This window comes from Bubalus kerabau, chromosome 4 (genome assembly GCF_029407905.1).
Source record: "Bubalus kerabau isolate K-KA32 ecotype Philippines breed swamp buffalo chromosome 4, PCC_UOA_SB_1v2, whole genome shotgun sequence".
In the NCBI taxonomy this organism is placed as follows: domain Eukaryota; kingdom Metazoa; phylum Chordata; class Mammalia; order Artiodactyla; family Bovidae; genus Bubalus; species Bubalus kerabau.
In genome coordinates, this window is record NC_073627.1 from 82836072 (window position 1) to 82860665 (window position 24594).

Consider the following 24594-nt stretch of genomic DNA (forward strand, 5'->3'; position numbering starts at 1 on the left):
GTGCCTAGGAGTGGGATCACTGGATCATACGGCAAGTCTATTTTCAAGTTTTTAAGGAACCTCTGTACTGTTTTCCATAGTGGCAGCTCCAATTTACATTCCCTTCATCAGAACAGGAGGGTTCCCTTCTCTTCACACCATCTCTAGCATTTAGTATTTGTAGATTTTTGATGATGGCCATTCTGACCTGTGTGAGGTGATGTTTCATTATGGTTTTGATTCTCATTTCTCTACTAATTCCTGATGTAGAGCACCTTGCAGATGCCTGTTGGCCATCTGTATGTCTTCTTTGTAGAAATGTCTATTTAGTTCTTCTGCCCATTTTTTGATTTTTGTTTTTTGATATTGAGTTGTATGAGCTGTCAAAGAAACAATTAATGAGGAATTGAAAGGATAAAGAAACTTAGATTTGGCATGTGTAATTTGCAAAGAATCTAAACAGAGTTTGGGTTTGGGGTAGTAAACAAAAAATGTAACAGGAGGCTTCCTGGCTGTAATTCTCTGTCTCCACTGTAAGGCTGTCTTTCTTTCGGATGCAGGAAATGCACTTTTTTTTTTGGCTGTGCTGGATTTTCATTGCGGCATGCAAGCGCTCTAGTTGTAGCATGTAGGCTTAGTTGCCATGTGGCACATGGGATCTTAGTTCCTCAAGCAGGGATTGAACCCATGTCCTCTGCATCAGAAGGTGGATTCTTAACCACCAGGCCACCAGGGAAGTCCCTGGGAGTACACTTGTCACATGAGAGATTTATTTCCTGCTTTTCAGGGAGATAGAAGAGGGTCAGAATTTTCTTCTTGGGTTCACCACTTCTCAAGCAGCTTCAATTCAAAATAATTAATATGCCATTGTAGCATATTTTGGGGTGGCCCACCCTCAGCCCCAACATCATGTTACAAGAAACCTATTACAATGTCTTTCCAGAGAAAAAAATGTGTAAATATGGGATCATTGAAAAGATCAGACTATCCTCCATATATGTGCTTTGCTTTCAAGCATTATCATTTAAGAAGAATAGAGGATTCTCTAATTAAAGAGCAACCTTGACCTAAAGAGGTATTTTACAATGTTATGTTAGTTTCTAAAGCAATTATACTCCAATAAAAAATAATAATAAGAAAATGATGGCTGAAGTAGGTGGTCCATTAGGGAGGGGCTTGAAAAAGTTTGTTTATTTATAAAGATTATTATAATGATTTGGTTATTGTCTCATTTTTTAAATAATGAAATCAGGTATGAAAGTAAAAAATAATAGAGGTTTTTTAAACATATGATTGTTCAGTTAAGAGAAAACAGACTGTTCTATGCATTTATAAGGGTTTTCCCAGTGGTTCAGCAGTAATTTGCCCACAATACAGGAGCTGCAGGAGACTCAGTGATATTCTCCAGATCCAGGATTTGATCCATGGGTTGAGAAGATTCCCTGGAGGAGGGCATGACAACCCATTCCAGTACTCTTGCCTGGAAAATCCCATGGAAAGAGGAACCTGGTGGGTTACAATCCATAGGGTCGCAAAGAGTTGGACACGACTCAGGTGACTTAGCCTGCATGCAGGCATGCGTTTATAAGTAACAGCTGGGGAGGTGTGGGGGAAGGTTGAGGGTTGGCGGAGACAGAAATAGCACTCACATTCTAGGCTTTGTTGGCTCACGCAGAATTTGGGAGGAAAGCACATCCTCCTTGATGACACAGCAGAGGAACTTCCTCCTGTTCCCAGCTGGCCTCACGACAGGCTCTTTTCTGTCTCACACATTCAGCCCTGAGAGTCAGGTGATGACTCCGGCCACCCTGCTTCGGGCACTGTGCCTCCCGTGTTCCTTTACACGGCCTGGCCCCCAGCTGTTTCACGGTGGAGGCATCTGACACTCTGATAAATGAACAGGCCATCGGATATTCCATCCAACAGAGGGCAGTGGCTCACTGAAACTCTCACATAACGTTTGCTCTGAAAATAGATTTTCCTGAAACTTTCCACTTAAATAGCTGTGCATTAACTTTCAGTGAGGCCAACCTAGTGGGAACTACGCAGAGCATGGAACCCCAGATGGTTGGGCAGCCACACGTGGTCACAGTTCTGCCTTAATTCGCTGCTGATTACTTCCTTTGAAATTTGCAGCCAGATTCTAAACTATTCACCTTTCAACATCTGGAAATGCTGAGCGCGTTTGGTCATTTGTTCGTCTTGTTTAAGCTGTACACCCCGGTTGGGTAAGACTGTATTTGCCAAAGCAGGGTAGACATCGCTGAAAGATTAGCCCTTCTGAAACGCTCTTCTAACCTAGACGAGCCGTAGAAGGTTAGTGATTGTGTTTCTATGCAATCCTATTAGTGACAGCATTCCATATGATGCTGCCTCCCCCCAAAGCTTTTTTATGAAGTTAAAAAAGTTTCTAATGTAAAGGTGGTATTATCAACAAATGCTAGTTTGAAAGAATCAAATAGGATTTCGAAGATTACCCTTCTTTAACAATGCCTTAAATTTTTATCTCCTTATCCATTCCGTTGCTTTCTTTCTCAAGATATTATGGTTTATTGTGTCTCCACTAGGTGCCTTGTGTGTGATTTACACAGTGAATGGCCCTGCTTTTGGAGCAAGTTAATGATATAATATCCCCATTTATATTCAGAGCAGTCAACACTTTCTAGCTCTCAGAATAATAAAAGCACCTGCATTTAATATACATGGAAGAATGGGAAGGCAAATAGCAGATAAGGCACAATCAGGTAAGTGTAATCAGATAAAATATCACAATATTATAGTAGATCAGCATCTGGTAATGACTTGAATTTTGAAAGACTGACAGATAGCATGGCCTAAAGCAGCCAGGCATACCTCATTCAGAGCACCTCTTCCCAGGGCTGATTGCTCCTCTCCTGTGTTTTCTGGCAGATTAAGCAGGTAGGGTTTCTTATTTTAACTCTTCTAGAACTGTATTGTGCTACTGGAAAAACACTGGCAGCATTCCTCTCAGTGCCCAGATCAGAAACAAAAACAAATGATGTAGCTAAAATAAAACCTGGCATCTCTCAGCAGTTATCTCAAATTGATCCAAATCAGTTTTATTAAAAAAAAATAAAGCTTGCAGTGATAGGCAGAGCTTTCATTTCCATCTCTGGACTTGCCTGCACGGTGTTGACATTTTATTCGTTTGTTTGTTTTTTTTAAGCAAGTGAAAACCAAGTTTATTAGAAACTTACTTGTCTCTGAGAACTTCTGCAGTTTTGATCCTTGGCAGCTAGTAAACCGAGCTCTAGACCTGGTGAACCGAGGTCTCTTTTGACCTTGCAGGAGTCTTAATGTAACAGAGCCATAAGGAGTCAAATAGAAAGCTTTAGATTTGTAGAAGTCAGAAAACTGAACAAACCTGGTTGGTATAGGAGAATTTAGCAGTTTTCTTCTCCTTTAAAAAATTTTTTTTTTTTTAAAACGAAGTATAGGGAGATAGTGAAGGACAGGGGAGCCTGGAACGCTACAGTTCATAGGGTGGCAAAGAGTCAGACACGGCTTAGTTGACTTGCAATGTGTGTTAGTTACTGCTGTAAAGAGAGGGCTCTTTAGCCTACAGTTAGCCTGAGGGGTGGCTCTCTAGTGGGAGGATCAGGAAGCGCCTTTGGTCATGTGTGCATGCATGCTAAGTCGCTTCAGTAGTGTCTGAATGTTTGCAACCCCGTGAACTGTAGACTGCCAAGCTCCTCTGTCCAAGGGATTCTCCAGGCTAATATACTGAAGTGGGTTGACATGCCTTCCTCCAGGGAATCTTCCCCATGAATTGAACCCGTTATCTCTTAGGTCTCTTGCATTGGTAGGTGGGTTCTTTACCACTAGCGCCACCTAGGAAGCCTGTATTTGGTCATACCTGCTGCAATTTGACTAGACATTGAATGTAAGAAATGGCATCAACTGCCCCATCATTTGAGAAGGGCTGGATTCAGCCTCTGGTTCCTCAGTTCTTATACTTTTGATTGTTTTTCTCAGGGTGAGAGCCCTGGGCACTGGCCAAGAGATGTCTATTTCAATGAAATTTCATAAAATATGAGTATAAAGGAGATGAAATCATTGTTGCATTTAGAACAACCATTTTTTATGGAAATCACTCTTTCCAAAATGTCTCTGTCTCTTCACCTGGTTTAGTCAGCTTGGGCTGTGATAACATGGACACAGAAATGAATTCTTTTACAACTCCAGAGGCTGTAAGTCTGGTAAGGGTGTTGGCATGGTTGGCTTCTGGTGAGGTCTCCTTTCTTGGCTTGCAGACCGTGGCCATGTTCACATGTGCTCACTCGACCTCTTCTCTAAACACCTACATGGAGAGAAAGGGTGGGCTCTCCAGTGTCTCTCTTTATAATGACACTAATCCCATCCTGAGGGCTCTACCCTCATGACTTCATCTAAACCTGTTTACTTGTCAAAGGCCCCATCTCCAAATACCAGCACTTTAGGGGTTCGGGCATCCCCACATGAACCTGGTGGACCCCAGATCGTAGCATCATCCAGTTGTATCACTGTGGCAGAGTCACTAAGGCTGAGACAAACACAGCCATTGTGTGGCCAACAAGGCTGGCATGAAGGGTGTGAGTAGTTCAGTCCTCGATGGAGCAAGTGTCAATGAAGTGGGGCCCTTGATGACAGTATTCTTCATCCCTTCTTTCACATACACCCGTACCCACCCTCACTCACTCCTGCCACACCCACTTTTGACTCTGGTGAAAGAGAAAGTGCACATGTCAGGAATGAAATGGGAAAGCCACAGCTTCAGGATATTTATGGTGCCAACATGCTCTTGCCTTGTCCATCACACTTTCCACCCTTGCAGTAATATGGACTGATCACTGATTTCAGAATGACAAATGAACCCATTCCGGAGCCTCACTCACCCAAGAGTTTTCAGTTATATTCTGCATGTGGAGGATGGAGCGAGAATTAATTTTTCAGATGTCTAATGACAGGAGTAGAAAGTAAAAAGGAGTTTGTGGAGAATCATGGGTTGATTTTAACACCCTATTTTCAGAACATCCCAGTCTATATAATGTTTTCTTTCTCATAATTCATTATTCAGTGCTTTGGGGAGGTGGGCTGAAATTTACATTTTACGATTGAAAAACTGTGAGCTTCTTCAGGGTCATGAGAAGAGACCTGGGTTGTCAGTTTAAACATGAACTGTACAGTACTGAAGATGGAAAACACCTCCCTCCACAGTTTGTTGTTTGTTTTGCATTTAAGCAGACAAGCAAAGCGTTCTGTTGTTCTTTTAACTTGTCATTTAATAAGTTTGGCCATGTCAAAAAAGAGACATATCACTACCTGATGTGTGATAGAGACAACCTTAGACAAAGCCCAACTGAGGCTATTTCATCCTCTGAATTGAAAACCTTTCTATTTCTGCTTGAAGCCACATTAAGGGGTATTTTGTAAATAGTGATGGTGATATTGCAACCAGGCAAATTCTTCTCTGGTTCCACCTGTGCTCCTCACCCTTTCATCAGAGCCATGGTCCTGGAGAGCCAGGTTACTGCAGTAAGTAACATAGCTGTCTGAAGTATGGTGTGAGCTTGGCTCCATCCTGGGTGTTTTGATGTTGTTGTGCTAAATGTAATTGAGAATAAAGCATGAGTCTTTCTGACTAAGACTGTGCTTATACGTTTTGCTACCACCATCCCTTTTGGAGGCAGATAAAGTACTAATCTTTTAGAAATGATGGTGGAAATAGGTTGAGGAGAATAAAAAGACTGGAGAGACATAGGGTTATGGTGGCATTCACCCACAAAAAAAGGAGAAGAATCATTACTTGCAGAGATAATTTGTACTGTAGGTAACAAAAAAAAAAGACTTCTTATTTAGTTTTTCAATTATATTTGAGTTGTTTACTCTGACCAGGAGAGACACTTGAGTTTCTCTTTGTTAAGTGCACATCCCAAATCTAAGCTTGGTACATTTCAACAGTTATTGAATAGAAAAGATTAGATCTTCATGCTTGTTAATTCTTAGGAACTCATTTAGCTTTATGCTTCAGCTTTCTCATTTCAAGAGCAGAAACATATTATTTTTATGCCACATTTCATTATCTACTCATTTCTTAGCTAAATTCTCCAGGTATTTTTTCAGAAGATTTTCTTTCCTTCTATGATGGGGCACAACAATTGTTTAATAAATTGTTGCTATCAAGACATTACAAAATACATATATGAATAGATTTCTAAGGAACAAGTGTGGATAGTTGGATATGACAAATTGTTAAATATCAAAAATGACTAGTGGAGAAAAACCATCTGAAAAAAATGCTAACAGCTGAGTAATGAGTGTTCCGATTAACATATTCTACAAATCTATCAATACTATGGCTCAGCATGTCCTTGTTAGTCTCTAAAATTAATAATGACAGATACCACGACCCTATTAATATTTTAATAGTCTGATAGGTCCAGACAAGCATGCAGCAGAGAAGAATGCAAATCTGTGGTCAGGGTTGCTGGGCAATCTCGAGAGAGAGTCTGCCAGGTAGGAGAGCTAAGTCCTCGTAAAGCTTTCTTGACTTTTCTCTAGGTTCATTCCCATCTCAGGATCTGGTTTCAGAAAATGTACTCATTTTGAACAGAAGGATGTGTTAGTACAAGGCAAAACCCGCAGAATATTTAGCAATCCTTTTGCCCATGATGTATTTGAAGAAATATTAATGTTCATGTCAGTCAGTCAGTCCGTTCAGTCGCTCAGTCGTGTCCGACTCTTTGCGACCCCATGAATCGCAGCACTCCAGGCCTCCCTGTCCATCACCAACTCCCGGAGTTCACCCAGACTCACGTCCATCGAGTCAGTGATGCCATCCAGCCATCTCATCCTCTGTGTCCCCTTCTCCTGCCCCCAATCCCTCCCAGCATCAGAGTCTTTTCCAACGAGTCAACTCTTCGCATGAGGTGGCCAAGTTCATGTCAGTATGTATCCTTAAATGCTCTGTCATCTGAAAACTGGGGGAACTCTTGCAAAGAATATACATACATAGGTTTGAAGAAATAAGTTTTCTCTGATTCTAATACTAGAAATCTCCTTGTTCTCATCATCTCCAAATTCATCTTTAGTAGAAATGATAAAATGTGATAAACTATTGAGAGATACTTCAAAGAATAAAATTGAATGAGACAAGAAAAGAAGTGTCTTTTCTTTCCTTCCTCCTATAATAAGTGTATTTTAAAATAAATTATTAAATAATAAGTGTAAAATACCCATGGTGGTGCCCAGCACAAAGGAAGTACACATTTAGCAGTGTTGGTTTTCTGCTCTTTTTTGCTTCTAAGTGGTCCATTTCCCCAGGAACCTTTGCTTCACCTTCCTGTGTGGCTTGCATTGTATTTTGCAACTCTCATAAAATTTTCCCTGAAGTAGACTTTGGATTATAGGCTATATTGAAAGTTCCCCCTTGTAATCGTATGTCTCTATAATTTGATGCCCATTGATGTCGTTCTTTAGAGAAGGAGGGTGTGCCTATTGAGGGTTGTCAACACTGGAGGGTTTTGAAGCATCATTCGCTGAAAGCCGTACAGGTCCACAGAGGAGAGACCAAATATCTCTCAGTTGGAATTTCTATCCTAAATACCGCAGTGGATCTCAAGGAGGAGAGTAAAGGTGAGGGTGGAGGGAAGCCAGAAGAAAAGGGGCCAGATTTCAGAAAAAAAAGAGAATAAAGAAGTTTTTGCCAGGAAGCCAAAATCTGTCTGCACACCCAAGGACTCACACCCTGAGATGTAGGTTTGGTGGCAGCTGCTGAAATCTGTCCAAGACCAGAATTAAATCTGTTCTTGGAGTCTTCTTATACTTCAGCTGGCTGTGACTCACTTTGAATCACCTGATTATACTTAGGGCTCAGAGACAAGAAATACGTTCTTCTCTCTCTCTTTCTTTTATATTTCCTTACAACTTAAAAAGAGGTTGGCTTTTACTTTGGTCCTGACTCTGCTGCCAGTTTGCCTGACTGATTTTTCTCACTACAAGTCCCATCCAACTCTGACTCCTATGTATGCTTACTGTATTTTCTGGTCATTTTCAGAGGTTTCGGTCCTTATCTCCTTTCATAAAGCTACTGTGCCAGGCCACCTTCTTTGTCCTTGCCTTTTTAAAAAAATTATTTATTTGGCAGCTCTGGGTCTTAGTTGTAGCATGTGTGATCTTTAGTTGAGGCATGTGGAATCTAGTTCTCCGACCAGGGATTGACCCCAAGCCCCCTGCACTTGGAGTTCAGAGTCTTAGCTACTGGACCACCAGGGAAGTCCCTTGTCCCTGCCTTTCGACTTCATTCATTCATGCTCAGGGCCTTCTCCGGCAACACCTTCAATGAAATTTTCTCTTCCTTCTCTCCCTTCTCAGGTCTAATGACCTCCGCTTTCCTTGTTTCCACAGCACATTGAGCATTGCAACCCGTCCCTGCAGGATTATGCTTCTATGCACACATGCTTGCTTTCTTCACTGGATTGTCAGCTCCTTGGCGACAAGGTCTGTGCCATTCATTCTTATATGCCTGCTACCTAGTAGGTGCTGATGAAAATTTTGATGAACAAACATTCAATACATTCTCTTTGGTTTCATGAAACAAAACAATCTGAAGTTAGTAGGAAGTTTTTGACATGTAGGATATTAATGAAGAGAATAAGTGCTTGTATTTTATTGTTTGTTGAAGACATGGAAAGCTGCTGCTGCTGCTGCTGCTAAGTCGCTTCAGTCGTGTCCGACTCTGTGTGACCCCAGAGACGGCAGCCCACCAGGCTCCCCGGTCCCTGGGATTCTCCAGGCAAGAACACTGGAGTGGGTTGCCATTTCCTTGTCCAATGCATGAAAGTGAAGTCACTCAGTCGTGTCCGACTCTTGGCGACCCCATGGACTGCAGCCCACCAGCCTCCTCCATCCATGGGATTTTCCAGGCAAGAGTACTGGAGTGAGGTGCCATTGCCTTCTCCAACATGGAAAGCTATGTATGTTTAATAAATATGGGGAAAAAGATTGACTTGGTGAGGTTATGGAACAAACCATCCTGGAGACTGGCATGATGAGGTACAGCAAGTACACTGGTCTCAGGCTCATAAGCCAGCATCCTAGCCATAGCTTTGCCAGAGACTCTTGCCATTGTCTCCCGAGACTTCTCTTTCCTAGATGTAATTTTCTCATCTTGTAGAGTGGAGAGATAGGATGAGGCAATTTTCTAAGAACTCCAGGCCATTCAAGCTCTGAAACACTAATCTATCATCATAATCACAGTTAGGGATTGCTTGTTAGTGCCAAGAAGTCCCATTTCTCTAGCCCCATCTAGAGGCAGTTAAATATTTCTTGCACCTCATTCAGACTTGGGGTCCTCTTTTTCTTCATTCCCTCCTTTCCTTCTCCTTCCTCTGGAACTACAGTTTTGCCAGAAGCTGCAGGGTAGTTTGAATGTGGTGTTACATGGTTCTCCTGTTCTTGCTGTAGGGTAGACTTTTTTTTTTACCTCTCATGGCCTCCTTTGCCTCATTACACTAGCCCCTCGGACAAGCTTTGGCCCCTCTCCAGCTCACCCTTACCTCCAACTGGTCCAGATGAAATTTTAAAACCTCCTTGAATTTTGCCTTACCTTCATTAAAAAAAAATTTTTTTTAATGATTTTTTTTGGTCATACCTCACGGCATGCAGGATCTTGGTTCTCCAACCAGGGATTGAAGCCGCGCCCCTGCAGTGGAAGTGCAGAGTGTTAACCACTGTAGTGCCCGGCAAGTCCCTGTCTTCATTTTGTGTGTAAAAGCCACGCCACCATGAAAATCTGTGGCCATGCATCCTCAGCCCCGCTCCCTTTCTCCTGTTTGTTTACAGACTTCTCCCCCAAATGTCAAAAACTCTGGCATATTTTTATTATGACAATAGTAGTAAGCACTATTTACAGAATGTTTACTAAACAATAGTAGTAAATATTGTTTACAGCATGTTTACTACATGCCAGGTATTATGGTAGATACTTCCTTACATCTCTAATCCTTGTAGCATCCCTAAAGGAAAGGGGTGTGTGTGTGTGTGTGTGTGTGTGTGTGTGTGTGTGTGTGTGCATGCGTGTGTGCTCAGTCATGTCCACCTCTTTGCAACCTCCTAGGCTATAACCCCTGCCAGGTTCCTCTGTCCATGGGATTCTCCAGGCAAGAATACTGGAGTGGGTTGCGACGCCCTTCTCCAGGGGATCTTCCTGACCCAGGGATTGAACCCACATCTCCTGTTTCTCCTGCGTCGGCAGGCGGATTCATTATCACTGGCGCCACCTGGGATTTAGTAAAGGGCAGTTATTTTATATCAATTTTAGAGATGAGAAAACTGATTCTCAGATGATTTAAATTGTCCGTATTGTCTAACTCCAAAGCCAGCGCTGTCTCCCCTGCATCAGGTTACACTTCCGCATATGCAGCTCCATATCAGGTTTTTTGTTCTTTGTTAGTGTCAGTTTTTTGTTTCAGAAACAATATTATATCACCAAAAAGAAAAACATTTCATCACTTTATGACATATCAACTTGATATTTTGTTTTTCTTTTACACTTGTCTATTCTTTGTTTATATTCACACATATTTGAAAGAGTTGTGATTGTAATGTGGATGTAGTCCTTATTCTAAAAATAATAATTCCATAACCATTTTCTTTGTTGCTCGCTTCTGTATTGTCATCTTAGTGGCTGCCTAATTTTCATCAGATTGGTTTATCATAGATTAAACTTTTTTTTCTCCTATAGAACATTTAGATTATTTCCATTTTGTACTGCACTAAATTATGTTGTAATGATACTTAAGTGCTTTTTTAGATCAGTGATAATGCATTGGCTTTTAAAACCTTTTTTGTCATGAAAATTGTGAAACATTCATAAGAGATCAGAAAGGACCTGCATCTACCAATCACCAGCTTCAACAGTAATCAGCATTTTGCCCATCTTGTTTAATCTACTCCCCCACTTTTTTCTTGAGAACATTAAAGAAAATTTCACTTGTAAGCCTATCATTTCCCTTGTAAATACTTCAGGATAGATTTATAACTGATAAAGACTTTCCCTAATGTCATCTAATACTCAGTCTAGTTTAAACTTCCCTGGTTATCACAAGTGACTTTTAATGTTTGGTTTGTGTAAATTAGGAGCCAAATATGGTCTACAAGTTGCAACTGGTTATTACATCTTTAAAGTTTTTATTCATTCTAAATAGTATACACATATTTTTTAATGGTATCAATTTATTGGAGAAACCATGTGAGAAGTTGTGTAGAGTGTCCCACATTCTGAGGTTGAGATGTTCTTATGGTTCATTTAATTTGTTTCTCTGCTACCAAAGTCTCTTGGTATCCAAAAGTTATTGGTTCCAGCCCTCCCCACTGATATCAGCACCCATGAATGTTCTAGTCCCTTATATAAAAAGGCATCAGTTCAGTTCAGTTCAGTCGCTCAGTCGTGTCCGACTCTTTGTGACCCCATGAATCGCAGCACGCCAGGCCTCCCTGTCCATCACCAACTCCTGGAGTTCACCCAGACTCACATCCATCGAGTCAGTGATGCCATCCAGCCATCTCATCCTCTGTCGTCCCCTTCTCCTCCTGCCCCCAATCCCTCCCAGCATCAGAGTCTTTTCCAATGAGTCAACTCTTCGCATGAGGTGGCCAAAGTACTGGAGTTTGAGCTTTAGCATCATTCCTTCCAAAGAAATCCCAGGGCTGATCTCCTTCAGAATGGACTGGTTGGATCTCCTTGCAGTATTTGCATATAACCTATGCATACCCTCTCATACACTTTAAGTTTTCTCTAGATTACTTGTCATACCTAATGCAATGTCAATGCTATATAAATAGTTTCCAGCCATGGCAAATTTAAGTTTTGTTTCTTGGAATTACCTGGAAAAAAAATGGTTTTTCAAATATTTTCCATCAGCGGTTGCTAAAATCCACAGATGGGGAGCCTGCAGATTTGGAGGGCTGACAGTATACTGGTTTGAACTGGTATTTAGATGTTGAGAGCCTAATAAGACTGACTTAATCTTTAAGAAAAACTACTTTGCAAATAAGGTCCTTTTCAATTTGAGGTCAAATAGCATACTTCTCAGAACATTTTGTTGACTCATAAGCTTCTTTTCTATCTCGTTCTGTTAGAAAGCCTCTTGTACAGGCAGTTTGTTGAAGTGAAATGCACCTTTTGTGTCATATACAGGGAACTAGAGCCCTGCTAATCTTAGCTTATTCTGCCCTGGGTATTGGATCCAGTGTTAACATTAACCAATTTCATTTTAGCCCCTTCAACCTTGGTAGAAAACTAGGAGTTACCTGAAATAGTTTTGAAAGTTGTTAGAAGCCCAAGAAAAACCTGGATTTGAAAGAGGAATAATTGAGAGACGGCTCAGTGGTGAAGAATCCGCCTGCAGCGCAAGAGACACAAATTTAATCCCTGGGTTGCGAAGATCCCCTGGAGAAGGCAATGGCCACCTGGGAAATCCCATGGACAGACGAGCCTGGAGGGCTACAGTCCATGGGGTCACAGAGTCAGACACGACTGAGCACGCACCTATCCAACTAAGAAATGACGAAGGATGGTTCGGTGTTTGACAATGAATGTTCCATTCACAGGTTAAGTTCAAGGAGATTGGGCAAGGCCGTGGTAATGATGCCTTTGCAGGTTAGACAAGGCCTGAGACACACACCTGTTTTTCTGCTTCTATACTCTGAGCTTAGGTGGTTTAAACAAATTTTCTTTCCTTTAGAGTGTGAATGTTGAATGTCATCATAAAGTAGTAAGTTCTTACGAGTCTAGTTCCATTATCCTGAATCCCTGGATGCAATGAGGAAGCCATGGCTAGAGCAGGGGAGTGCGGCACGTCCGTATCTCACAACAGCAGTTTAGATGTGGGCTTTGAGGCAGCTCTTCAGGGCCACATGATACCTACTGTCCCAAAAAACAGAGCAAAGAGATGTCCAGGAATTGGGAGAAGAAAAGCAATTCTCCTTCCTCTCTGGTCCCAGCAACCCATGGCACGTATGTGGCTTTCCCTTCAGGTCACGAGGCAAAGTCAGATCTTAAACATCCCGGTTTGCCTGACTGTTCCAACCCACTTCATCTTCACACTGTGCACACTCATACTCCACGGGTGAAACCCAGCATTCCTGGGCAAGAAGACACGCGTTCCCACTGCAGCCTTCTCTGCTGGATTACCCGCAGCTGAAACGGCGAGGTTCAAGTCCTGTTACATTTTTCACATGTGTGCCAGTGTTAATGGGAACAGGGGTGGGAAAGCTCATGACAATAGCTTCAGAGAGAGGAGGACTGTGAAGCGTTTTATTTAACAGGGTGACTTTTCTTTGGGGACTAAATTCAAGTATCTGAATTTTTTTATCTTATAGGACAGGTTATGGAATGGCGACTTTGTATTTTAACTTTGAACTGTAACTTTCCTCATTCTTTCAGCTTCTGGGTGCTCATTTGTTTTCTATATTACCATTGGGTGGTATTGGCAACCTCACTGGAAGGAGTCAGAAACTGCCACTCTGAAAATGGAAAAAAAAAATCAAAAGACTCAACATTAGATTGTCTTATCCTATATATCTCTGTTTAAAATTATATTCAGCAACTTGGTCTTTACCCAGTTTAAACTTAAAGTGTTAAACATTTTTCCTCTTTATGCATCTTAAGAAACGGTTTTGGTGTGTATTATGTGTTACCGAGAATCCTCGTTACTCTTCTTTTTTTTCATAATTGTCCCCAGGTATGCATCTTTGGCCATAGTAAGCAGTTTTTTGTTTTTCTTATTTAAACCTTCTGATATTTAGAGATTTTTTTTAATTGCCACTGGGGCAAACTGATCTATTTGCCTCGTTTGTTCTTTAATCATATGACTCTTATTACTCTTTTGATAATCCTATAATGTGTGTGCAGCAAGTATATAGGTAATATGTGCAGGACGTTGTGTGAATATGAGTAATGTGTATGCACTTAAATACTGAACTCCCATAAATGAGACAAAAGATCAGTGTCGGACTTCTTTTGGTTTTGAATAAGTCATGTAAGGAATAGAAATGAAATTGAAAGGAGGATGTTGCTTCAGGCTGTAGTTTATACAAATAACTAATTTAAAAGATCTCTTTCAGGGACTTCCCTGGTGGTCCAATGGTTAAGACTTCGCCTTCCAATGCAGGAGAGCTATGACCCCACAGGCCTCACAGCCAAAAAACCAAAACATAAAATAGAAACAATATTGCAACAAATGGAAAAAAGACTTTAAAAGTGGTCCACATTAAAAAAGATCTTTAAAAAAAGTTTCTTTCAATATTATGACCTAGTATTTCTAAGAGTAGCAAGACCTAATCTAGTAGGTGTAGTGTTAGGAGGCTAGCCAGTAATTGGGCTTCCCTGGTGGCTCAGCCGATAAAAAATCTGCCTGCAATGTGGGAGACCCAGGTTTGATCCCCGGGTCAGGAAGATCCTCTGGAGAAGGGAATGCAACCTACTCCAGTATTCTTGCCTGGAGAATCCCATGGACAGAGGAGCCTAGTGTGCTGCAGTCCACGGGGTCGCAAAGAGTCGGACACGACTGAGCGATTGAACAGCAGCAGCCAGTAATTAGTTAAGCATACTCAAAAGTCAGAAACTAATGTATAAGATTCTGTACTCAGTGGAAGGCAACAGTATCATGGCTAAGGACCAACCTTAGAACTTTATAGCTAAAGGAGAACCTAAGAAATCCTACCGTTTCTTTCTCTTTCCTTGTAACTGAAGCTCTTGAGTTTCTCTTAGATCACCTGGCTACTTAGTTGTGAACCTAGTTAAGTTTTTCCCCCAGTCATGATGCTTTGTTTAGTCAACACTGGAGTAGGAATGACCTTAAGAACTATTACCTTTCTTTTGCATTTTTTAAGCCTTTCTATTATGAATTATTTCTCATTTTTGCACTAAATGTTACTTTGATGTTCAACATTGTAACTTATTATTATTTGGGAAATACTAGACAAATCACTGTTAAGTTCTTCCAGTACGATGCCAGCTACAAATCCTTTTGTGACCACTCTAAAACTGTAAAATCAGTGACCAACTCCATCATGCTGTTTTCCCTGAGTGTTCATAAGCATCTAAAATATATATGTTCACCAATGCAGGGAGGACAAAAATGAGTCAAGTAGCAAATTAAGAATGTTGTTAATCATTTCCAAAGTCAATGACCAATCTTTCACCCCTGAGGCTCCCAGAGGGAAAATATAAATAAGGCCACACCTAAAATGGAGAATCAGTTTCTGACTTAAGACCTGGTGTGAATTTAATTCTTTGCTAGAAAAGGAAAGTATTCCTTCCATTCCTCCTCTCTGTACTTATCTGAATTTTGTCTTTTCCTTTAAGTGTCTTCCATTTATTTAATTATTTTGTTTGTTTTTCAAACCACTATTGAGGTATTGACATACAAGAAGCTATACACATTTAATGTATATAACTTGATGAGTCTGGAAATGAGTATATACTTGTGAAATCATCACTGTGATCTGTGCCTTAAACCTACCATCACCTCCAAAAATTTTATGCTGCTCTCTTTACTTTTTTTAAAGATATATTTAATTCTTATCTCCTGACACTCTACATTTGAAAAGGATCTTTCTGCAATCCATGGACACCATTTGCTTTCTGTTTTATAGTGTTAATTTGCCATATCCTAGGCATTCCCTGTATGTGTTACTTAGCAATGATTGGTCTACATTCGTTTCCTTCTATTGCATAAGTAGTTCTGACTTTTAAGCAAATTAAGGAGTAAATGTCTGTATATATGGATGAAGCTAAAATGAAAAGAATCTTAACTATCAGACATGAATCAGATATGCTATACAGACTAATCCATTATTTGAGTATATCTGAGATGGCATGAATTAATCTTAATCAAGTTTATTCTTTAAAAAATATCAACAGTTAAAAATTGCATATCTTATTATTAAAAATGGTTTTGGAGCTGAGATGTAATCTCCTAAATGAAGGAATAAAAATAAGAGCAGGATGATCCAGCTAACCATTTTTCTTCCTGAACCTTGAAATAAATGGAGATCAAGAAATGTTAGACATCTTTAAATAAATCAGAGGTCTTATGACATTTCTAATATTTTATTAACAAAATTTTGATTTGATTTATCTATTTAAAATAACTAGCAAGGTATTCTCTAAGTGCTGAAACATAAATTACAAACACGAAACCTTGATTTATGTTAATGGTGGATCATATGCGAGACATGCCAAGTTATCACAGACTCTGCAATATTCCTTTAGTCGGGGGACGGAATCACAGAAAAGTAGTGAAGAAAGTGCTGCCTTAGGCTCCGTTTGTTAATATATAGAAGATGGCTGTCTTCTAAGAAATGATATAAACTTGTCGATGTGAACTTTCACTTTTATTCCAGACACCTCTGGGTTTTGGTGAAATCTGCTCGACAGTTCTGAGTGCCTCTGTGTCGCTATGATGAACCAGAAACATTCAGATCTCTGAGAAAGATGGCATAGAAGCATTAAAAAAGATTCTGCATAGGTAAATATTGAATTGGTCTGATTGCTTACAGAATGTTAAGATTTGCATATTTCTCCTCCGTTTCTGTCACCTTTTAGACCTTTTAGGACACTCACTGGCAATTCCCAATTCTGCCTCAATTCAAAATATGCCTTCTGTATCCTATATCTGGGCTGTTAAGCATCACTAGAGAAAAATCACATGGGTTGGCAAATTGGTGCAAGTACACATTTTTATTTTCCAACCTTTGTTTTTCTCATGCACAATCTCTTTGTTTGGACTTCTCTGTTGGCTTAGTGATAAAGAATCTGCCTGCCGATGCAGGAGAAGTGGGTTTGATCCCTGGGTTGGGAAGATTCCCTGGAAAAGAAAATGGCAACCTATTCCAGTATTCTTGTCTGTGAAATCCCAATAACAGAAGAGCCTGGCGGGCTTAGCTACCATGGGGTTGCTACGAGTTGAACATGATTTAGTGACTATGTTCTTTGTATGGCTGTCTTATTCCAATTCTTAAGGTCTCACCTTCAATGTAACTGCCTCAGAGAATCTTTCCCTGATCTTTCTACCAAAGTGGGTCCCCACTCATCTTGGGCCTGTTCATTTATTTCATGATACTCTGTACCCTTTATAATTCTTTATTTAGTGTTTGCCTGACTTATTGTTTGTCTCCACAGTTAATTTCTTATGTGTAGGGATCTCATCTATTTTATTAATTACAGTGGTACAGTGCTTCCTGGCACACAGTAGGCACTCAGGAAGAATTTTTGTACAAATAAAATATAAGGTTGCTTTTAAAAAATCATTCCATAATTTAAAAAAAAAAGTTTGAAAAGCATTGTTTTAAATGATTGTGACCATAACCCCAAGAGATAGCTTTACAGATGTCAAGTTGCATATACCTTTCAAGTCAACATCTTATGTCTGGTTAAATATTTAAACAGATTCTTGGGCTCTGAATTCAGAACACATAGCTGTTGCTAGGGTTTCCCAGGTGGCTCAGTGGTAAAGAACCCACCTGACAATGCAGGAGACTCGAGAGACTCTGGTTCTATCCCTGGGTAGGGAAGGTTCCCCTGGAGAAGGGAATTGCAACCGACTCCAGTATTCTTGCTGGAATAATCCTATGGACAGAGGATCCTGGTGGGCTACAGTCCATGCAGCCACAAAGAGTTGGACACGATTGAGCACAGCACAGCACACAGCAGTTGCTAAGTCTTTGTGTCAGTGGTTGTCACCTTCCCTCTGTGCAGATGTGCACAGGCTGTTGCTGTTGACACATGTGATGTGGACACACCCAGTTGTGTGTAGTTTCCAGAGCCCTGACTGTTCATGCACGTCTTTCTTCTCCACTTAAAAAACCATATTGGGAGTGACTGAGTATGAATATAAGGCTATTAGAAGGATTATCTTGAATCTGCTCTAAAGTTGTTAAGGAGCAAAAGATAAACCAGTGATAATTTTGGAGTTAAAAAAAAAATAATGACAAGTGACTTGCTACACCTCTTACAAGTAATCAAGATACAACAATGTGATTTTTTAACTGGTACCACTTTTGATATCTTACTATTTATGAAGTAAGCAACAGACTTTATTCAGATTCCATGTTTTTTCCATTTGTATCCCTTTTATGTTCCAGGATCCAGTCTGCTGAGATACCATATTTCATTTAGCATAATGTATTTTAATAATGGGTAAGATATAAAAGTAAGAGGCAAAGTATTTTACCCATATTCAGATATCACTGCTGTTAATATTTTGATATATCCTTTTCCTGACACACATGCCTAACACATACCACATACATTTTAGGATCAGTTTCATACCTATTTTTGTACCCTATTTTTACCATTTAACAAGTCATAAAGATTAGTCTATATTATTAAATTAGTATTTGAAATATGTTTGATGTGTACGTAGTTTTTATCACACGAATGTCTGCACAGTTGCTTAATCGTGTCTGACTCTTAGAGGCCCCATGGACTGTAGCCCACCGGGCTCCTCTGTCCATGGGATTCTGCAGGAAAGAATAGTAGAGTGGGTTGTCACTTCCTACTCCAGGGGATCTTTCCGACCCAGGGACCAAAATTGCATCTCCCGTGTCCTGCATTGGCATGCGGATTCTTTACCACTAGTACCACCTAAGAAACCCATTATATGGGTATAGTTTGTTAACATTACCAAATTATTAAAATTTTTTTTAATAGAATAAAGTTGGGATGTAACATTATATCATTACCAGATGATTAAACGCTTGCTTCCACTTTTCCTCTTACAAATGACACTGTGATGATTTCCAGTGCGCTTGAGTTCTAGGCAGTTTTTTTATTTCTGCAGGCTGATTATGAGAAAGAATATATAAAGTGAAAATCTGTGGAATTTCCCCTTTTATTATATTTTTAAATTCAAGAACTGAGATCTCTAAGTTGAAGATGAAATCTCCCTCTGCTCTAGTAGACTTACTTCCCTGAGGAAAAGAAAGTATCATGAGGTCTCTGGCTTTAACCCAAGCCTGTGTCACTGAAATTATTAGAGGTATTTCCAGAAACCATGTAAAAATGCAGCTTCAATCCTCAGCTTTTCATAAGTGGTCAGAGTGCCAGCAAGTTCACAGGAAGACTATTACAGCCCCATTATCTTTGATTTGTGGCCAAGAGTGGCATTGGTTGGGTATTTCCTGTTCTTATGGTTAACCGTTTTTATTTTTAGGATTTTGCTACTTGTTTGTCATTGAGGAGTCAGATTCATTACAAAGCAACAGACATCAACATTGGGGAAAAAGATCCTCTGGTTGTCCTTGCCCTCAAGAACAGATAATTTATCTCTTCCCAGGACACTGTCTTGTAGGGACAAACTCCTGAGATGGCTATTGTTGGCCTTGAGAGCATCCAGGAAACATTTTGGGATCCCCGGCTCCTGAAGCCGCCCACTACAGTGGCTTGGCTAGTCACTTGGAGCTCAGTTCATGTTGGGTCTTACTACTGCCAGGGAACAGAGCATGGATAATGAAAAAGTGAGGTGCTGAAGCTAGTCAGGACTGGGCTCAAATCCTAGTATGTAGGACTCAATCCCTATTAGGGACTCCTACTTTAAGCAAGTAAGTGAACCGCTCTGAACCTGAGCTTTCTCAACTGCGAGCATCAGATGGCTGTGTAGGCAGTTGTAGGATTTGATTCAGATACGAAAATGTCTGCCACAGTGCCCGGCCTACAGCATGCCATCACTTGTGCCAAAGCGTGTTAAATGAAGGGATGGATGAAGCACTCACTGCTGCTGCTGCTAAGTCACTTCAGTCGTGTCTGACTCTGTGCGACCCCATAGACAGCAGCCCACCAGGCTCCCCCGTCCCTGGGATTCTCCAGGCAAGAACACTGGAGTGGGTTGCCATTTCCTTCTCCAATGCATGAAAGTGAAAAGTGAAAGTGAAGTCACTCAGTTGTGTCTGACTCTTCACGACCCCATGGACTGCAGCCTACCACGCTCCTCCATCCATGGGATTTTCCAGGCAAGAGTACTGGAGTGGGGTGCCATTGCCTTCTCCAGAAGCACTCACAGAGCCAGCTGAATGCTCTGTTTTTAAAATAGGGATGTGGCCATTTGTGATAGAAAGCGTAAGAAATATTAGTGGAAGTGTTAGTCACTCAGTTGTGTCCGACTCTTTGTGAGCCCATGGACTGTAGTCTGCTAGGCTCCTCTGTCCATGGAAGTCTCCAGGCAAGAATTCTGGAGTCGGTAGCCATTCCCTTCTCCAGGGGATCTTTGTGGCCAAGGAATTGAACCTGGGTCTCCTGCATTGCAGGCAGATTCTTTATCATCTGAGCCACTAGGGAAGTCCAAGAAATATCAGTGCAATGAGTTAAGTGTCAAATTCATTTCTTTCCGAGGGTGGAAGATAACATACACCTGTTACCATAGAAGGAATTTATTGACACGACACTCAGGTTCTGAAATCTGAAGTTAAGACAATCTATCTTGGGATGGGTTGGAGCCAGACAATGTCAGAGACCTAAGAAGCAGGAAATTATGGATCTTTTTTCTAGAATACTGATGTCTGTAATTCTCATCTTTAGTGACCTGCCATCGGATGGACAAACTCTGGCCAGGAAGGCAGGGTCATGTGGTCCAGGTATGACTACAGAGGGCTCCTCCTCTGTATCAGGGGCAATTCCTAGGATAAGGGACTAGTAACTCCGGGAGTTGGTGATGGACAGGGAGGCCTGGCATGCTGCGATTCATGGGGTCACAAAGAATCGGACATGACTGAGCGACTGATCTGATCTGATCTGAAACTACACATATTTAGAGAGCACAAATTGATACATTTTATCTATCAAGGAAACTATCACCATGAGGAAAATAATGAATATATCCATCATCCTTGAACATTTCCTTTTTTCTTTGTGTTCCTTCCCTCCAACCCCCACCCCCATAGATTTTTACCTGGCCCAAGGCAATCACTGATTTGCCTCAGTCACTATAGATTAATTTGCACTTTGTAGAATTGCAATATGTAGATCCTATATGTGGGATCATATAGGGCTTCCCAGGTGGTGCTAGTGGTCAAGAACATGCCTACTAATGCAGGATACATAAGAAAAACAGGTCGGGAAGATCCCCTGGAGAAGGAAATGGCAATCCACTCCAGTATTCTTGCCTGGAAAATCACATGGACAGAGGAGCCTGGCAGGCTATGGTCGTTAGGGTTGCAGAGTTGGACACGACTGAAGTGACTTAGCATGCACAGAATCATGCAACACATACTCTTTCTTGTCTGATTTCTTTCACTCAGCATAATTATTTTGAGCTTTGGCATATTGTAAGCAGGTATCAGTACTTCTTTCCTTTTTGATAATGTTCCATCGTATGGCTATGCCACAGTTTGTTTATCCATTTACTTGCTTATGGACATTTGGGCTGTTTTTAGTTTGGGCCTGTTACCAATAAGGGTGCTATGAAAACTCACACACAAATCATTGGACACACATTTTCATTTCTCTTGGGTAAAACCCTCTTTGTGGTAAGGCTGGGTCATATTGTAGGTACATATTTAACTTTTCTAGAAATTGCCCAGCAATTTTCCAAAGTGGTTCTACCATTTTGCATTCTTACCAGCAATGCATGAGAGTTCCAGATGTTCCGTGTTCTCACCTACTCTTGGTAAGTATCCAGAATTTATTAAAAAAAAAAAAATTCTCAAGAATTAATGCTAAGACAACTAACAACCCAAGTTTTAAAAAAATGTGTAAAAATTTTTGACAGACAATTTGCCAAAGAAGATATAGTTCTTAGAGAAATCAGTGATTAGAGAAATAAAAACTGAAACCATACAGACATGCTTATTTAAGTGGCAAATGTTAGAAAGGAGCTTAACTTTTACATTAGTGTGATATCCATTTTGTATATAAGAAAACCGAGACTCAGGGAATTATGCAACTTGACCAAGTTAACCAGTGGTGGAATTTGAATTTGAACCCAGATATGCTAATCCCTGCTTAAAGCTGATGCAATTCAAACAATAGTCCTTTGAAGAAGGCTTCAAAAGCCAAGGTTGAAAACAGGGGAACTCACTTCTTAGTTAAGTTTCCATTTCCTCTCCTGATGAGACAGCCTGTCGTGGTCAGTGGATGTTACGGAACTTCAAGTTTGGACATCTGTTCTGCCTGAAGGATAAAATTTATACATTCCCAACATCCAGCTTTGTCTACACGCCTCTTGAGAGAAGTAGTCAAAGAATGGCACGCCCCTCAAGACTTCATCAATCCAACAAAGACATAGGCTTGCTGAACCATGATGATTAACACTGAGTTTTCTGGGTCAGAGAAATGTGAGTTTGAGTCACAGAGCTGGTATTTCTTAACAATGTGATCCTGGACAAGTTATTAAACATGTTGAGTTTGATTTCTTCATTTATGAACTAGGAATGATACTGACCTGATAATGTTTTAAGGATTAGAGGAGCTGGTATACATAGGTTCCCACAATATCCTGCAATTAATAATTCTCAAAACACTGTTACCATATCACAATAATAATGCACAAGCACACCAAGAACAGGTATGTTAAGCTTCTCGCTCACTGCAAAGCCTAAATGAGACACTAATTCATCACTACCTCACGTCTTGCATCCCTGCGGGGACTTGCTCCTTTATTTAGAAAATGCTAATCCACCACCAGATGATTACATTAATTCTATAAGGAGCCTTAATTCTATGAGGATTCTTAAGAAGTCAGTGAAATACTTTTCTCTTAGTCATCAATGTTAGACAGAGTTTTGGAGGGCTTATCTATGGCTGCTCTTGGATACTCTGCAGAGTGTCTGCGTGGAGTTTTTAAGAGTTCAATTATAAGATATACAGGGATCACATAGCATAAAGAAATCAAAGAAAATGTAATCAAGAGCTGTATGCCACACTGTTACCCATGCAAAGATAACCAAAGCCCAGCTTCAGTTCTGTGTGGCTTAGAAACTTTATCAGGCATGCACACTCCTTCCTTCATCCTTTACTAGCCCTAACTCCACCAGTGCTTTTTCCAGCCCCTGGACATGCTACTTTAGCTACCAATGACATTCTTTCCTCTGTCCTACTGATTTTTTTTGAAACACAATCGATGTTTTCAGTTAGAACTTGGGGACCACAGTGAAGCTCCCTCTAAGCACTTGGATGTAAGATGATGAGGAGAGACAAGCCAGTTTCTCTCTGGATGCCTCCAGCAACTTTCTCTCGGGTTGTCCAGTAATGAGCTGGCCTGGCAGAGAGAGCCAGTTGTACTGGTTAGCGCCAATGCTGAGTTGCAAACTTCCCAGAGGATGCACATAGAGAAAATAATGTTTTCTCACACTGGCAAGGTTGTGCCTCGTGTTCAGAGCAACAAGGCTGGGTGATCTCGGTCACCTCCCAGCTGTAAATGTGTGAGGTGGCTGGGTATCAGGGGTTTGCTCTCTCTGGGAGTGCAGTTTAAATTGTCTCCAGTTGTGTCCACTTACGCAGGAGAGACAGCTTAAGCCACGTGATGGTGGGACACTAGCTGCTTCTTGAGCCCAAATGTTGCCAGTTTCATCTGAATGTCACTGTGGTGTTTGACACTAGATCGTTTGCAGCAGAATAATAATACTTTTTTTTCGTAAGTTGATTTAAACACAAGCACTTAACACTCAGAAGATACTGAAATTCAACTCCAAGGCCTGTAAGATATGACCATAACTCACCTATTTGATCATTTCATTCCCTTTTAAAAATTATGGTACAGGAGGAGCCAAGATGGCGGAGGAGTAGGACGGGGAGAACACTTTCTCCCCCACAAATTCATCAAAAGAGCATTTAAACGTCGAGTAAATTCCACAAAACAACTTCTGAATGCCGGCAGAGGACATCAGGCACCCAGAAAAGCAGCCCAACTCTTCGAAAGGAGGTAGGAAAAAATATAAAAGACAAAAAAAGAGACAAAAGAGGGAGGGACGGAGTTCCGTCCCGGGAAGGGAGTCTTAAAAAGAGAGAAGTTTCCAAACACCAGGAAACCCTCTCACTGCCGAATCTGTGCCGAGCTTTGGAAGCACAGAGGGCCACATAAAAGGGAGGGGAAAAAAAAAAAATAATAAACAATTAAAAATCGCGGATTGTGAGCCCTACGGTAACCCCCCCAGCGGAGAAGCGGCGCAGACGCCTGCACATGCCATTAGCAAGCGGGGGCTGGGCAGGGAAGCGCGGCGCGGGCTGTGTCCCTTAGAGTAAGAATCCGGCCGAATGTCCTGAGCGCTATCTGAGCGAAATAATTTGGGCTAGCAAACCAGACTGTGGGATATCTACCACGCGAAAAGCCAGCCCTAACCTAAGACACCGCCAGGCCCGCGCACAGAACAAAGGACTGAACAGAGATAGCCGGCTGCAGACCTTCCCCCTCCGGTGACAGGCAGCCAGAGCCGGAAGGGGGCAATCGCAGCCCCAGAGAGACACTATCTATAAAACTGTAAGCAGGCTTCTTTGCTAACTAAAACTTCTTGGGGGTCTGGACGGTCAACATCTGCCTGAGAAGGTGCGCCGGTTTTACACCCAGATAACCGAGTGGCGGGGAGGCGATAAGTCGCAGCATTGGCGCCCGCCAAACA

The 24594-nt window shown here is 41.1% G+C and overlaps 1 long non-coding RNA gene across 6 annotated transcripts; it reads left to right on the forward strand.

Moving 5' to 3' along the window:
- The first annotated feature begins 1634 nt into the window (after nt 1–1634).
- Nucleotides 1635–24063, forward strand: LOC129649900 (uncharacterized). 6 transcript variants are annotated; one of them, XR_008713408.1, is made up of 5 exons: nt 1635–2295; nt 2547–2723; nt 8353–8478; nt 16390–16514; nt 23739–24063. It is a non-coding gene; the product is annotated as an uncharacterized LOC129649900 (long non-coding RNA). The 6 variants fall into 6 exon arrangements; XR_008713406.1 differs by lacking the exon at nt 8353–8478; XR_008713410.1 differs by lacking the exons at nt 8353–8478; nt 23739–24063 and adding an exon at nt 22094–23637.
- The last annotated feature ends 531 nt before the right edge of the window (nt 24064–24594 follow it).